A 10,952-nucleotide genomic window follows, 5' to 3' on the forward strand; every position below is an offset into this window, starting at 1 on the left:
ATTGGTTGAGTGAATGGTCAGGTTGGACCAAAAGCGTTGCTCGAAACAGTCGGCAAAACATCCCCTTTGTAAACATGTTTGCATATTGAAAATCTGTTGGGACATAAAGGTCACGGATAGAACCCAAGCGAACTTTATCACGTACGAAGTGGATTTCGATCCTGATGCACTTTGCACGTTGACGGTAAACATCGTTTTGAGTGAGATAGATGGTCGAGATGTTATTGCAATAGAGTATGGTGGCACGAGTTTGTGGGATGCGTAATTCAAGTTGTAGATTTTACATCCATGAAGTTTTGGCGACAATGTTTGCTACCCCCGATACTCGGCATCAGCGCTTAAGCAGGAAATAACTGGTTGTCTTTTGGATTGCCAAGAATCTAAGTTACCTCCAAGGAAGACACAATAACCATGTAAAAACCCAAAAATAGTGATAAAAATTTTCATCGAAAGACTATCAATTTTATTCATAAATTGTTTCAAAAACCATCACAAAATATAATATCTAAAACATTAGAGTATAATTATTCAAAATGAGGAAATCATGAGGGGAGGATGTTGTTCCATCACACCGGGCCCTTCCCTTTCGAATCGGAAGTACCTAAAACCTTAAAGATAAACTTTAGGCATAAAACTTAATGAGTTCCCCAAAGTACATCGTATCAAAAATACAGCTGGGCTTAACCTTGGGGTAAAATCCAACCCAAAGTACAGATATGGGCCCCACCATGGGGCCTCGCCACGGGGTGTATTTCAACCCGATCAACATAAATGGGCCCCCGCCCTAGGGTATCTTTCAACCCAATCATACAACTGTGGGCCCTGCCTTAGGTTCTATTTTAACCCGAACATACAATAGTGGGCCCCGCCTTAGGGTTTATTTCAACCCATCATACAAATCCATATAAGCCACATAACAACTATCATCGTAAATAACAAAATAATGGGATGACCTTGGTACTTTCGACCCATGAATACAGTGAGAAGAATCACCTCACATACAGAAGAAAAGCTGAAACAATACACTGCGCCGAAATCAACTCTACCTGTAACCTTTATAAATAAAATGACCAAAACTCAAAATACTCTAAATACCCCTAGTTCAAACTTTGGTCAAAATCCAGGTCAAGGTTATCTCACCCTGCCCAACCATTGGTGGAAACACCGAGCAGTGTGGCGTAGGGATAATTGGATCTCGTTAATAGGTACAATCAAACACAAAGGTATATTTTAAACATTTATTTATTATTGATTTTTGAAGAATTACATTGTTTTAGGGATAGACACAAATTCCTGAAATCACTATACTATACTTCAACAGCTTCCTTGCAAACTTCTTTCATACTTGGGGGACACTCTTCCATACTCATCTTCCTGAGAATACATGTATTTTAAAAGTCAACATAATGTTGGTGAGTACACGAGTTTTTATTTTTAAATTGCTTTAAGAATACTTTTCTTTTATGTAAACATTTCTTATTTATTTACCCACCTTTTATCTTTTAGGTTATGATTCTTAAATTACTAACTTTCAGACTATCTAACGATCCTAACGTAATTTAATTAGGATCATCTTTTGTTAACCTTAATTTACTATCTTTTAAGGATTTCTAACGATCCTAACGTATTTTAAGTACCATACCAGGCATCCCTAATGGTAATCTAAGCTCTAAGGCAATATTTAATGTATTAACGTGAGCCCCTATAATAAACGCTATGACCGTAAATGTAGCCCCAATTACAATGCTTCATCGGACGTTGAAAACTACCTTATATGGAAGGTATCTTATCGGGATTGTAGCTAGCAATCGCAAGTAGGGTTTTCATGGCCATGTATAGATATATACATAACTTACTAGCTCTCACAAGATTAACAATTATAGGTATTAGGGATATGCCGAATTAAATCAAGGCTTTAGGATGAATAACTAACTCACTAATGCATTAACCCTAGGCTTTTATCTTTTAATGTTTTATTTTTATCTTAACTACCCCTATATATGTGTATATACACACACACACACACACACACACATTATCTTTGTATATACCTCTCCCGGGTATATATCATCAAATTATATATATATATATATATATATATATATTTATGATTTCATAATTATCATATATATATATATATATATATATATATATATATATATATATATATATATATATACACCATAATTATGGTTATTTTAACAGGATATTTGGGCAGCATAACAACTAAGTACAATGTATATCCTAAATCTTGTCTAGCATAACTCTTAGTTACTTAAGGGTTTCCTAGGGATTTGGCCACTATAACATCTAGGTAATACCTAGATGATCGGGTATCATATCCTTTAGACACAAATCATAGCTTAAATCGAGGCATAGTATCAATAGTTATACTATCCTAAGGCTTCTAGCTTATTATAAAATGACTTAATATTTATAAAATAAATAGTTTTATAAAGTCATTTGTTAAGCATGTAGCCCCCCCCCCCCCCTACGTGAAAACATTTTAAAACAGTAAAATAGGTGTCGTGAACTCACTCTATGGTTTGAAACCGCTGATGCAAGGTAGAGATGATCTCGGAACTTCGGGGACCGCTCCACGAGGTAACACAAAACCAGAGAGAAATAGAGGAGTGTTTTGAAGGTGTGTTGGACTGAATAGCACAACCCTCTATTTATAGTCGAGTTTTTAGGATGCACGTCGTGCCTTTCCTAGGCACGATATGTATTCGAACATCGTGGCTCCACAAGAAGTTGCCACGTGTCCCCACCCAACTCAGCCACATCACTCTCAATCTGTTCGAATCCAGTGTCATGTGTGTGGCACGCAGTGAAACACACTTGACGCGTAAGTAGGGATTTTTCAAAATTCATTAATTCCTCATGTTTGCTCTAATCTATACCTTTTCTATATCTATGTGACGATCTCAACAGGTACTACAACTTTCCTTTTGGTTGTTTTGGTCGGTTTTAACTTTCATTTTCGAGCCCAACGGAGGTAAGAATTAATGATTTTATAAAAATCATAACTTACTGATACAGATCCCGTTTTCGAAAAACTTTTTCCTAAAGTTTATATCTCGAGGAGTACTACGAAACTCCTTTTGCACTTTTATTTAAAACTAAAACAATCTCTAAGTACTGTTTCGTCGTAATTAATTTTAACAATGTGGTTGATTTCTATTTTTAGAAAATCCATAACTCTCTCCTTCAGAGTCAGATTTTTACGAATCTTATATCCTTAATATCACATTAACGAGTACTATCCAAGTATGCTAACCGAATATGTAACGTCCCAAAAATAAGACCCAAAATTTTTATTTTTATTATAAAAACAGTAATCCAAACACATTGCCATACAACCCAAAAAAATACCAAAGTATGTCACTACATCATATCATATCAGAGTAAATTTCAAAATGTGGAAAAGGTGGTGTGTGCTCTGCAGTCATCCCAGGCTATTCCTTTTCGATCCTGAATTACCTGAAACATAAAATGAAAACTGTAAGCCTAAATCTTAGTGGGTTCCCCACAATATCCCATACCATACATAAATAAACACATACTGGTCCCCTACCCCACATCGGGCCTCGCCCGACATCAGGTCCCACTCGGCCTCAGGCCCCGCCCGACATCGAGCCTCGCTCGGATTACAGATATGTCATTCATTAGGCCCCACCTGGACATCACATCGAGCCCCAACCGATACTCATAATAAACATATAAACATATAATCATGCTAACACATGTGATAATCACAAAAACAATAACATATAATACAGTCATCGGACCTCGCCTGACATCGAGCCTCGCTCGGTATACATACTAGCACATAACACATGCAAGAGTCATGCAAACATCTAACATCCTATCATAATAATCACTCGACAACATCGGTGCCTTCTAATGTTCCAAAAATAACACCCAAAATTTTCATTTTTAATTTTATAAAAACAGTAATCTAAAACATTGTCATACAACCCAAAAAGACCAAAGTATGTCACTATATCATATAATATCATATCAGAGAAAATCTCAAAATACAGAAAAATAGGTGGTGTGTTCTTTGCAATCATCCTGGGCTTTTCCCTTTCGTTCCTGAAGTACCTGAAACATAAAATGAAAACCGTAAGCCTAAAGATTAGTTATGTGTTGTGATATGTTTATGCGATATTAATTATTGGCGGGCGAGCCACTGTAACAGGCGGGGCCTAACTAAAACAGATTTGTATCCGAGCAGGGCTCGAAGCCAGGCGTGGCCCGAGGTAGGGGCGAGGCCCAAGATAGCGGGCGTGGCCCAGTATGTGCAATATGTGGTTATGCATGGTATGTGGTAAGGTGGGGAACTCACTAAGCTTCATGCTTACGGTTTTCAATTTTGGTTTCAAGTACTTCCGGTAGCGGAGGGAAGAGCTTGGGGTGATCGCATGGCACATACCATAGATTAGAAAGCATAAGAATGTTTACTCAGATAATGAATATGTGTTTTGAAAACTTATACTCATATTATGTTTTGGAATGACGACTTTACTTTAAGTAATGATTTATTAAAAGAAATTTTTGGTCTTAAATTTTGGGTCGTTACATGGAGATGGGACTCTCCGTAAGGCCCCTGATATTTGGAGAAAATGGTAAATGCCTTTTCTACCCCTCATCCATTAACTCTTGTATTGGCTGAATAGGTAATTATGTCTGGATAAAATGACCATTTTACCTCTGTACATGTTAAGACAAGCTAAATTAAATAGAGGATTATCATTACAAGATAACAAGTACTCAAAACTTGACATCCAGGTACAGTTATTAACTTGTTCCAAGTCCTAGATTAAAATTTGTCATTAACTCATAATGGATAAGGATTACAGTTATTACTTCATTTCCGTAATTTTACTTGTTCCAAGTCCTAGATTAAAATTTGTCATTAACTCATAATGGATAAGGATTACAGTTATTACTTCATTTCCATAAATATTATATTTGGGGTCCCTCTCTTATGTAAAGATTGGACCCTTGTTCGGTAGGATGCCAACATGTGATAGTTTCAGGTACTACATGTACATTTTTTTTGTAATTACTAATGACAAGATAACTGTAGAAAATAAATTTATGGTACTTGAATGTAATTATCAATCTAATGGATCCGTGATACTAGAAAGTAGGTTGAGAACTACTTATATAGATTCATGTGACTTTTATTTTGAAACATTTTAAAATAAATGAATGGTCAATCGATCGATTACATAGAATTGAATAGATTTTTCAACTTTATTGTAATTACATGTTTGATTTCTGGAATCATATGAGGATTGATGCTGTGATGCAGTCACCACAAGACTTGGAAAAATTATATTCAGAAGTTCATCTTCTTAGATCATTAAAACACAATAACATCATCAAGTTCTTTGATTCGTGGGTTGATGATAAGAGGAAAAATGTAAATATGATAACTAAGCTCTTCACATCCGGAAGCCTTAGATAGTAAGAAATAATATATTTGATATCATATATATATATATATATATATATATATATATATATATATGTGTGTGTGTGTGTGTGTGTGTGTGTGTGTAATTAATGTAATAAATTATATATTTTACTCGACTCTTAATTTGCATTTATTAGATATCAGAAGAAACATAAAACGGTTGATTTGAAAGCGATAAAGAAGTGGGCAAGACAAATTCTAAATGGTCTTCACTACCTTCACAGTCAAAATCCATCTGTGATTCACAAGGATTTGAAATGTGACAACATATTTGTGAATGGGAACAATGGAGAAATCAAGATTGGTGATCTTGGATTGGCAACTGTCATGCAGCAACCAATTGCCAAGAGTGTTACTGGAAAGACTAACTAAAAACAAAACATGTTCTTCAAGTGTAGTATGAATTTAATGTTGTTGTTTTTTTCACTAGGAACACCTAAATTCATGGCACCAGAGCTTTATGAAGAGGAATACAATGAACTTGTTGACATATATTCTTTTGGGATGTGTTTGTTGGAAAAGGTGACACTTGAGTATTCTTATAGCGAATGGAAAAATCCAGCTCATATCTATAAGAAAGTAACCTCAGTAAGTATTGGAAATGGGAATTAAACCGGGTTCTCTTAGCAAAGTGGGTGATTCTGAACTGAAGGCATTCATTGAAAAATTTCTGGTTCCAGCAACTGAAAGATCATCTGCTGGAAAGCTTCTAGAAGATCCTTTTCTGAAAGAGGAAACACCAAGATCATTGAATTTGATGGAGATTGATCAATCTGTATGTTTAAACACCAAAGTGGAGTTGCTGAATTCAAGAGGATTCATCAGCAAAACGAGTTCAGGTTGAAAGGGATAAAGAATGATGACAATTCGGTTTCTTTGACCTTGTGGATTGCTGACCCATGTGGTGAGAAGATTTTTAATTAACATTTTTTTCTAATAAATTATTCAGATAAAAAAGAAATTAAGCGGTTTGAATTTTATAAAATTGTAAATGTGGTGCAAGGGTAGTTCTAAATATTTGCATCTGGTTTCAGGGGTTACTCAAGGAAAATGCAAATGGTAGCAAATACTGGGCATATGGAGGTGAGTTTGGAGATACACCAAATGACTTAAATTTCTGCTTAAATGGTCTCATATGGCTTGATCGGACTCCTCATCGTGCTCTAAATGGTGATTACTATAATTTTTTTGCTTAGTATTTAGGTTTTTGTTTCGTTATTTCCAACCAAAATGTTTCCATGATGAATCTTTTGGTAGAGACAATGTATAAGAATTACCTCATTGAGCTAATTATGATGCTATCCTTTGTTTATTTGTTTTCAGAGGTCAAGTATTGCTGTCAACCAATTAAAATTTCATTCACCAATGGCGTAATTAAGGTATCAATATCATCACTCTTACTTATTTATCTATATCATTTTCATGAAAATGTTTATGTTGCGTATTATATATTCATATGTCCAATTGTGCTTTCTATATAGCAAATGTTAACCTTGGTCTTTGCGTTTTTTGTTCATAGATTACAAACACCAATTTATTTCAAACAACAGAAGATCTAGAGTTTAATTGGGTGATTGAAGGTGATTTTGGCTCTTGAAACGAGACTCAAGATATCATATTTTGGCATGGCTAGAAGCTTTGGAGGAAACAAGACTCAAGCAAAAGTAAACACACAGAGAGTTGTTGGCACATAGTAAGCTAGATGATGCAATTGTATATAAATGAGTTCGTTTTTTTATAACATTTACTGACTTTTGGAATAATTATTTGTATTTGACATATTAGTGAAATGAATTATCTTTGTTATTTATAGTATTTTATTTTGTATTATGATATTTTTAATGTATTATTTAATTTGAAAATTAGTAAATTAATAAATAATATTTTTTTTTACATTTAAAATTATGATACGCAAAAATGTGTGTCGTCTTCATCTATGACATGGCCTTTCTTGACAGGGGCTTTCTTGATACACATTGTGTGTCATTAACACGCGCGTCGTAGGGTTACGACACGTGAATGCGTGTCGTCTTCCTTTATGACAGAGCCTTCCTTGAAACGCATTGCGTGTCGTAAAGGAGCGTCGTAAATGCGCGTCGTCTCTCTTTATGACAGGGCCTTCCTTGACGCGCATTTGCGCATCATCTGAGCCTTTTACGACGCGCAATGAGCGTCATAAAAGGTTGTTTTTCTAGTAGTGTGACTTTGACTTGGAATTTAGTGACCCTTGTAAGGGTTATGAGTATGAATTGGTAATGTAGAAAGGATTTTGTGTATGGATTGAGGAGTCAGGAAGAGTCGATTTTCACATCGAGGACGGTGCAGACACTACACGACATTGATGTGAGTTACCTTTCAGTAGAAGTGGGTCTAAGGCACCAAGGCCGACCCACTAGTAGGTTATTACAGTTGAGATGATTGTCTTTGTGATACTTTTCTAGTTTGCTACTACCTGACGTGCTCTACGTGACAGTATGATATGCTATATGTGATAATGGTAGTAGGAAGGGAATAGTCCCATGATTCGGTCGTTAGGACCGAAGCGTAGGTCGGACACCCCTGATATGTCTGACAGGATGATTATGATATGTTATTATGTGATAGTGGTAGGGGAGAAATAGTCCCCGTGACCGAGTGAGATAGACCGGAGGGTAGCCAGGCGCCCCAGAATGACCTGACACGGGTAGGTCAGCACCCCAGAATGGCTTGACATGGGTAGGTCAGCACCCCATAATAGCTTGACGTGGGTAGGTAGGGCACCCAAAATTGCTCGGCAGTATGTATGATTGTATGGTATATGGTATAATGGGGGAACTCACTAAGCTATATGCTTAAGGTTTTAAATTTTGGTTTCACATACCTCTTCATCTAAGGGGAAGGAGCCGGCAGGGTAGCAGCGCATCGCAAACACATGATTTCACATTTGAGAACCCTGTGATTGTACTCTGAGATTATACTATTTTCCATTATGGTTTTTTAGACATGTAACTATGGTTTTGTGGTTTGATGTGACATCTTTTTCCTAAAAAAATTTTACAAGTAATATAATTGAAAACAAAAATTTGTGGTCTCGATATTTGGGATGTTACAAGTTGGTATCAGAGCCTTGGTTTGAGGGATTCGGGCACACCTTCGGGGGTTTCTGGACTCAAATCGAGGTGTGTGATATGTGCGACCGGCCGAGCTCAAGTAAGTTTTTCCAATATACCCATACATGATATGTTATGTTATATGATATTATTATGAGAATTGCATGCTAGACTAGGGCTAAGGATCTAGAGAGGATACCTTGTATGCATGTTATGTGATTATGAGAACTGCATGCTAGATTAGGGCTAAGTATCTAGGAAAGATGCCTTATATGCCTATTATATGAGTTTATTAAGTTATATACTATGGTTTTTTAGTCAGCAGTATGATAGCTTGATTAGGTTATGTTTGGTAATGGATACTTGATGCACGAACGTTGCTTACTTTGTGCTTATAGGGAAAGATGGTAGGGACTCCTTGTGCATCTGATAGTAGAGAGTAGGTCGGAAAGTGACCTAGGGAAAGCATAGGATGAGATTAGTTTGGAAAGTTGTATTAGTAGAATGGACTTGGTGAAGTCGAAGCAATCCTTGAGGAAAGTATGGATAGATGTGGAAGATAGTATGGGCCTGTACTACTGGAAGCATAGGATTCGTACTCGAATCAAGGAGGGATAAGATAGAACTAGGAAACTTGGAGAGTATGTGAGACCTCTCGAGAGTATGTATTGCCCTGACGTTTATGTGATTTATTTCAGTATGGTGATTACGCGACATGGAGCAGGACGTTCAGATTATGGATTAGGATTAGGCTCGGGTGCCGGATCTGAGCAGGTTGATGACGGACTACACGAGTTCATCGCATCTGAGATCACAAGAGGTATCCTTGAGGTGACCCCGGTCATTTTCGGGTTGATCAAGGAGGGGATTATTGAGCTGATGGAGGATCGCCTTTGGAAATTCAAAAGTGACTTGGCATCCAGCCAGTCGGGTACGTGCACGCCGTCCTTCAAGGACTTCATGGGGAGTGGTGTGCCAGCTTTCACGGGGTAAAGGACCTCATTGCTGCCAGGAGATGGATCGCAGACATTGAATCTGCGCAGTTGACGAGCTTCTGCCTGGAAGGGTCGAAAGTCTGCTTTGTTGCAGGTTGTTTGAGAGACAAAGTTAGGGATTGGTGGGAGTCGATTGGTGACTCACTGGGATCCCCAGCTATCAAGGCTATAACTTGGTCGGACTTCTTGACCAACTTTAGGGTTAAGTTTGTGCCAGTTGTGGAGCTTCAGCAGCTGGCCAGGGATTTTCTTGACATGAGACAGACTACGGAATCACTGCGGAGATCACCGCCAAGTTCCGAGAGAGGGTCTTTTTGGTAACTCAGTATGCAGGGGATGAGGAGATGCAGAAGACCGACTATCATGATATGTTCAGGGCTGATATTTGGGAGCATGTCAGCTACTTAGCCTACCCGACCATGGATTCCATGATTGCCAGGGAAAGGGAGAGAGAGGTTGATTTAAAGCACCTCAATAAGAGGAAGGCAGAGACAGAGCAGGTTACTGGGGTTTCAGGGAAGAAACTCAAGGGAACGACACTAGGTCGAAGGGTCATCCAGGCCAAAGCCGCTGCAGGAAATGCGGTAGGCCGCATGAGGGAGCTTGTAGAGAAAGACCATCAGGTTGGTACAAGTGCCGCAAGACGGGGCACTTTGGCAAGGATTGTACTTCCCCTGCCCCTACTATTCAGACATCAGACATGATTTGCGTTCATTGCAATCAAAGGGGCCATAAAAGGCCAACTGCCCGAGATTGATAGCACCAGTAGCAGCGCTAGTGGTGGCGCCATCTCCATCGACTACTCGAGTTACAGATGGCCGGAAGGTTAAATCAGAGGCTCCAGTAGTGACGAGCCGAGCTTTCCAGTTGACAGCCGGAGAGGCATGTGTCGCACCCGATGTGGTGAGTTTCTTCTCTCCAACTTTTATTATATGTCGCTTGTGATATTGATATGCCATGTTATATATTTGTTTAGGATCATTCCATGTTAATGGTATCCCAGTTCAGGTGTTGTTTGATTCGGGTGATACTCGATCATTTGTCTCTGTTTCTTTTAGCAGGAGATTTGATGTGTGTAAAACTCACTTAGTTTTAATCCTACTTTAATTATCAAATAACACACAAAAGGCAGTGAACCTATCAATTGTGGTATAGTTAAATAAGCAGGGTATCGAACACAGGGAACGGAAAATTAAATTAAAAACTAATTCTATCTAAATTACTTTAGCAAATAAGGGTTTTTCTCTAGTTTTACAAGACTAGAAACTTACTAAACAAAACTAATGCAAGACTAGAAAAGAACAAATTAACTAGATTCAATAATGGGAAAGAAGCTTCTGTTTAGTTCAACTCGGTTAACTTTATGGTTGATTTAAGGTA

The 10,952-nt window shown here is 37.7% G+C and overlaps 1 pseudogene; it reads left to right on the forward strand.

Annotated features, from left to right (window-relative positions):
- The first annotated feature begins 5,278 nt into the window (after positions 1 to 5,278).
- LOC145009702 (serine/threonine-protein kinase WNK8-like) lies at positions 5,279 to 9,570 on the forward strand (annotated as a pseudogene).
- The last annotated feature ends 1,382 nt before the right edge of the window (positions 9,571 to 10,952 follow it).

This window comes from Lactuca saligna, chromosome 8, assembly GCF_052625555.1.
Source record: "Lactuca saligna cultivar CGN05327 chromosome 8, ASM5262555v1, whole genome shotgun sequence".
Classification (NCBI taxonomy): domain Eukaryota; kingdom Viridiplantae; phylum Streptophyta; class Magnoliopsida; order Asterales; family Asteraceae; genus Lactuca; species Lactuca saligna.